The sequence below is a fragment of the Leptonychotes weddellii genome, unplaced genomic scaffold (genome assembly GCF_054177405.1).
Source record: "Leptonychotes weddellii isolate Sample4059 unplaced genomic scaffold, ASM5417740v2 HiC_scaffold_9179, whole genome shotgun sequence".
NCBI classification, from domain to species: domain Eukaryota; kingdom Metazoa; phylum Chordata; class Mammalia; order Carnivora; family Phocidae; genus Leptonychotes; species Leptonychotes weddellii.
Genome location: NW_028063405.1, coordinates 2,073 through 8,251, shown reverse-complemented (window position 1 = coordinate 8,251; position 6,179 = coordinate 2,073). Strand labels below are relative to the sequence as shown.

Here is a 6,179-nt window from a genome sequence, read left to right as displayed (position 1 = left end):
GCTGGGTAGTAATTCCACGGCTTTCGATAACAGGGTGCACATGAAATGCCATGCACACATTAGGGAGGGAGTACAATTTAGAACACTTCATTAATGTTCAGGTCATACCTGCCCAAAGGCCATGCTGATTTTTTCTTTTTCTTTCCTATATTAGTATATGGGCCACCCCCCTTGATATTTTCTGGCAGCGGTATCAATCAGCTTTATGCCGAAGATCTCGTCCCAGATCTCTCCACTAAGTCTGTGATCTGAAGTAGTTCACAATCTCCCTGGCTCTCCGAGTCCTTAACTCTAAAATGAAGGGATATTTGAGGCTTCTTCCGTTTGTGACATTCTGTAATGCCAAAGGAGGGGGGCGGATTTAGGTATAGAAACTGGCTTAAGCGGGGGCACCTGGGTGGCTCAGTCCGTTAAGCATCTGCCTTCGGCTCAGGTTATGATCCCAGCGTCCTGGGATCCAGCCCCATGTCAGGCTCCCTCCTCTGCGGGGAGCCTGCTTCTCCCTCTCCCCCCTGCTCATGCTCTCTCTCTCGCCTCTCTCTCTCTCTCTCAAATAAATAAATAAGATCTTAAATTAAAAAAAAAAAAGAAACTGGCTTAAGGAATAAGGACTAAGGAAGTAAGGAGGTGCTAAAACTCTGGGGAGCAGGAAAATGCCTTTCCTGCTCCGTGCAAGTTATTTATACAATGAATGGGTTATGCCATCTGGAAGATAACCCGTGTAAGAAATGGCTTATGTATACGTTCTTGATGAGGCTGGAGTGTTCCTCAATTTTCCATCTAGTAATCAATGTCTTCATGAAGGTGGCAATGGAATGTGACTGATATAAAGAAAATTATCATTGTAAATTAGTATAAGATTCAGAAATTTGGCAGGATGCATCAAAATCCCCCCAAAAAGTTTATATCCTATAACCTGGTATTTAGATTTTGGGGAATTTATCCCTGTAAATTATTGGAAGAAAAAATGAGATGCTCAGGGGCTTATTATTACATTTTTTATAATATCGTAAATTTGGAAAGAAGCTTCATATTCCACAAGAGAAAAATGGTCAAATAAATGATTTTGAAAGGATAATATCCACTGATTAAAATGTTAATGTAAAGAACACGTAACAGCATGAGAAATCCTCTGTATGGGATACTTAACTCCGAAAAATCAGGAGTGCATATGCCCAGAAGTGAGAAGAAAACATGCAAATAGTCTATGCCATTGTTTGCAGTATAGTAGGAGATCAATCAATCAATATTTTTTGAACAAATAAATGAATGTAAAATGAAAACTGGTGATGGATGAGGTTGGTGGAATTTTGAATTAAATTGTCATTGAAAAATTCTCTATGTGGTTACTCTGTTGTTTAACTATAAACACAGAGTTCATGTTAATGGCTAACATTTATTGTTTACTGTGGATGGACACTACCCTATATATGACATATTTTGAAACACTACCTATTCATCCATCGCCTTCCAAAATATGTCTGCTACTTTTCCTCCTCCAGATTCAAACCTTCATGGAAACAAATTCAGTGCTGGCCAGACACAGTTGTGCTCTAAGGGTCTGACGAAGGAAGGAAGGATGGAAGGAAGGAAGGAAGGAAGGAAGGAAGGAAGGAATATCTCAATGAATGAGAGTGGCAGGGACTGAAGCCCATGATACTAGTACCTTAGACCACAAGGTCTCTGGTGTGACACCAAGACAGGAATTCTCAGTACTCACTCAAAATTTTAGACTTCTAGATTCTCTATGTAAATAGTTGCAAAAATCGGAAGGATTGAGCTTCCGAGGCTGAAAGACAAAGAGTTCTCAAAACCCAGTCTCAGAAAGTATAACATTTTACATTACTTAGGATAATTCTTGAATGCCTCACTGTTACGTGGTGGGGTGTGCTGGGAATGGTTTACCTATTGTAGCATTTCCAAAAAGGAATAGGAATGTATTATGGCAACTTTTGAAGGAATGGAACCTGAATGGATCCAGCATCCAATAAAAGCAAGCAGGAGCTGATGGGAGTCACATTTTAAAAGGTTTTCTCAATATTTCCTCAAAGTTTCTTAATAATAACAAATACCCAGGAACCACCTCTTTTGATCCACCCGTAGTGTTTAACTTGCTTGGTTTTGCAGGTATGATGATAAACATGGTGTCATAGATTAACAAGAGCTCCTTATTGGGCTGAATTCTATCATGGGCTTATTCATGCCTAAGTTTTTTAGAGGCCATTGGAATTGCTTGTCTGCATCCAAGAGAAGTATTGAGCCTTTGGTCAGCAACACAAGCAATTTCACCCTTGATTTTTCTTGGATACAGAGTCTACCTTCTTTACTATTCATCTCAGCTTTTCCGCTGCGAGAAACTATTTCTGAAGTTGCTCTGTGCTGTTAGCTATTTCTCCTGATTCCTCCTTCCCTTCCCTTTCTGGCTGACAGAGAATGGAGTTCAGTCAGCCAGGTGCCATGTCTGATCATCATTATCTTCCTGGAGGCACAAATGACAGTATTTTTAAGCATGGCAATCTCGGGGGTTTTATTTCAGCAGCTCACGTGACATAAAGAGCCTCACTTTGATCTTTGAAGCATATACTCAAGATACACACCTCTGCCCATAAATCTATGATCCCCGCCTGAGCCAGAGCTTGGACACCTCAGAAAAACAATAATAAATACTACCTGACGGGGCGCCTGGGTGGCTCAGTCGTTAAGCGTCTGCCTTCGGCTCAGGTCATGGTCCCAGGGTCCTGGGATCGAGCCCCGCATCGGGCTCCCTGCTCGGCGGGAAGCCTGCTTCTCCCTCTCCCAGTCCCCCTGCTTGTGTTCCTGCTCTCACTATCTCTGTCAAAGAAATAAAATCTTAAAAAAAAAAATAAAAATAAATAAATAAATAAATAAATAAATACTACCTGAATCATCCTAACATATGGTGGCTGGTTTCTCCCAGAAATATTTATAACCTATGTAGGAAAACCAGCAAAACATTTCATAAACCAATGGTGTCGAACACTACTCATGCTCTTGGTCTATAAAATAAAATGCTTAACTTTCATGCCTGTGAGAAGGAAAACTGAGAGTCCAAATGCACGCTGCCCAGCATTTCCTGAGAGCTTCCTTCTAATCATAGATGCATTCTGGGCAAGCCAATTAATCTGGGCACCATGCCCTGAAGTGGGCAGTGCGCTGTTCGATGTTAATAACAGCATGACATATATCTCTGCCCTGTACCCACTTAATTTGTCCCTGGCTGGAATACATGAACTTTTACTTGTGCTATTACCATCATATCCTGTCTAGACTGAGAACAGCTACAGAGCGGCCCCCTTCATATTCAGTGAATTAAAAATAAAAAGGCCCGTCTGCTCTGCACTGCCTCCTCCGGGGACTCTGGTGGGTTTCCACTCAGCCTCTCCCATCTAAAATGGGAGAAAACAGAGACAAGACCATGGAAGCTGCTTCCATCTGGAAAAACCTAGATAAGAGTGAAATGATGGCAAATAGTAAACCTAGCGATACAACTCCAGTGATACTATGTTTTAAGTAAATCGCTTGAACTTTTAAATCAAGCTAGGCAGAAGTATTATTCGGACTCTGTTTTGATTCTAGTTTGAAAACACTGGTGTGCCAGGAAATCAGTGAACAAAAGGATTACTGTATCCTCAGAGTCGGGAAGGGGAAGAATGCACTGGTCTGGTCCACAGCACAAGGACTCGGGAAGGCAGAACTGTTCAAGGGTATGGCAGGTTTTCTTATTTCTGAGATTTTGACAGGCCAAGAAAGCTCCCATGACCAAGGTTAAGAGAATCCTTTAGATTAAAGTAGCTGCAGTTTATATAAACCTGATCAATCAATGCATCAGAAAAGACCCCACAACTGTCCACTTAAGGATTCATCCAAGGATCTAAGAGGCACACAGGCTTTGGCTTCAGACCTACCAAGCTCAACTTTCAAGTCTCACTTTCTTCAGTTATAAAATAGGGTTTAAAAAGTAAAAACAAAAAAATAAAATAAAATAGGGTTCATGATAGTGCCTATGACATATGTTGATCAAAGGAATAAAAGAGCTAAAGAACTTGACACTATGCACGACACATAATAAATTATCAGTAATAATATCAATAATACTAATAATATTAGCTACTTTTTTATTTTTAAAGATTCTATTTATTTGTTTGACAGAGAGAGAGAGACTAGAAGCAGGGGGAGCAGCAGAGAAAGAGGGAGAAGCAGGCTCTCCGCTGGGCAGGGAGCCTGACTTGGGGCTCAATCCCAGGATCCTGGGATCATGACCTGAGCTGAAGGCAGACCCTCAACCGACTGATCCACCCAGGCACCCTTAATATTAGCTATTTTTAATATTATTACATGGAAAATATAGTACAATATCTATCTGTCATAAAGACAGCCCTGAATAAATGATAACGATGGATATTAAAATTTTCATTTCAATTTTGCTTAATACTAATGATAAATAGTAGCCCACTTAATCCCTTGAATGTTTGCAGATCACTAACTTTTTTTTTAATCGTCTATACTGTTGTTCATTAATAGGCTTGAGGCTTACAGATGTCGACTGACAGATGAATGGATAAAGAAGAGGTGGTGTATATACTCACACACACATATATATGTATATACACCATGGAATATTACTCAACCATCAAAAAGAATGAACTCTTGCAGGGCGCCTGGGTGGCTCAGGCGTTAAGTGTCTGCCTTCAGCTCAGGTCAAGATCCTGGGGTCCTGGGATCCGAGCCCCACATCAGGCTCCCTGCTCAGCGGGAAGCCTGTTTCTCCCTCTCCCACTCCCCCTACTTGTGTTCCCTCTTTCACTGTGTCTTTCTCTGTCAAATAAATAAATAAAATCTTTAAAAAAAAGAATGAACTCTTGCCATTTACAATGACGTGGATGGAACTAGAGGGTATTATGCTAAGCGAAATAAGTCAGCCAGAGAAAGATATTTCTTACATTGCACATATGATTTCACTCATATGTGCAATGTAAGAAACAAAACAGAAGAATATAGGGGAAGGAAATGAAAAATAAAATAATATAAAAACAGAGCTGGAGGCAAACCATAAGAGACTCTTAACTCTTAGGAAACAAACTGAGGGTTGCTGGAGCGAAGGTGGGTGAGGGGGGTGGGGTAACTGAGTGATGCGCGTTAAGGAGGGCACTTGATGTAATGAGCACTGGGTGTTAGGTGCAACTGATGAATCACTAAATTCTACCCCTGAAACTAATACTACACTATATGTTAACTAAATTGAATTTAAATAAAAAATTTTTTAAGATATGCGTGGGGCTTCGGAGAGAATAAGGTATTGAAAATGCATCTTCTCTTTCTTGGTCCTCCTCTTGAGCTAAGGACACAGTGATGGTGTTGGGAGAAGAAAGAATAGTAAGACATTCATTTTGAAAATTTAGTTTGAGGGCCTAAAATGAAAGTGTATGCCATTGATTGCAGGAAAATGACCATGAATGTCTTAGAAATAACCCCTAGACTCAGGCACAATATAATATACTCAGTGGGCTCCGTAAATTCCTCATTACCATATAAATTGTTTTCAAGTCTGATCTAATAGGATATGATTAATAATTGGGATTTGTTTGCTTCCAAGAAGCTGAATAATTGAAGGGAACCCAATACAGTGTCAAAGACCATTTCCAAACTGATCAAGTAAGTGTTTTCTGCTTTGTTTTGTATGAACAAAAATACTCGAATCAGCGTGCAGGGTCCTCCAGGATGCCAAGCCGGGAAGGACGTGGCTGTGGTCTTGGCATCGCACGTGTTCGCTCCAGGAAGTGGAGCCGCATCTCCTCACCATATGGCTTATGAAATGAGAATCGCAAAAATTACGGCTGCACAGGGACAGGACTTCTGACTCCGTGTTGTTTATACTCTGATTAGAATACCTGGTTGGCTCCAAGGACTGCTTGAGCTACTTCCCAGCCCTTTCACTTCCTCTCTAGACTGTTTCTGAGAAGCATAAGCTCATTTCTTTTTTTTTTTTTTTTTTAAAGATTTTATTTATTTGACAGAGAGAGACACAGCGAGAGCAGGAACACGAGCAGTGGGAGTGGGAGAGGGAGAAGCAGGCCTCCCGCGGAGCAGGGAGCCTGATGCGGAGCTCGATCCCAGGACCCCGGGATCATGACCTGAGCCGAAGGCAGACGCTTAACAAC

General features: G+C 41.1%; 1 pseudogene; it reads right to left on the bottom strand.

Annotated features, from left to right (window-relative positions):
• Positions 1-71: 71 nt before the first annotated feature.
• Positions 72-169, bottom strand: LOC115944738 (U6 spliceosomal RNA; annotated as a pseudogene).
• Between the last annotated feature and the right edge of the window lie 6,010 nt (positions 170-6,179).